The sequence below is a fragment of the Oncorhynchus masou genome, chromosome 5, assembly GCF_036934945.1.
Source record: "Oncorhynchus masou masou isolate Uvic2021 chromosome 5, UVic_Omas_1.1, whole genome shotgun sequence".
NCBI classification, from domain to species: Eukaryota; Metazoa; Chordata; class Actinopteri; order Salmoniformes; family Salmonidae; genus Oncorhynchus; species Oncorhynchus masou.
In genome coordinates this window covers 24,233,634-24,234,093 of record NC_088216.1, presented here as the reverse complement: position 1 = coordinate 24,234,093, position 460 = coordinate 24,233,634, and positions in this window count along the sequence as shown.

Genomic DNA, 460 nt, shown 5'->3' with positions numbered 1-460 from the left:
GTCATCTCCCGTCTGGATTACTGCAACTCGCTGCTGGCTGGGCTCCCTGCCTGTGCCATTAAACCCCTACAACTCATCCAGAACGCCGCAGCCCGTCTGGTGTTCAACCTTCCCAAGTTCTCTCACGTCACCCCGCTCCTCCGCTCTCTCCACTGGCTTCCAGTTGAAGCTCGCATCCGCTACAAGACCATGGTGCTTGCCTACGGAGCTGTGAGGGGAACGGCACCGCAGTACCTCCAGGCTCTGATCAGGCCCTACACCCAAGCAAGGGCACTGCGTTCATCCACCTCTGGCCTGCTCGCCTCCCTACCATTGAGGAAGTACAGTTCCCGCTCAGCCCAGTCAAAACTGTTCGCTGCTCTGGCCCCCAATGGTGGAACAAACTCCCTCACGACGTCAGGACAGCGGAGTCAATCACCACCTTCCGGAGACACCTGAAACCCCACCTCTTCAAGGAATA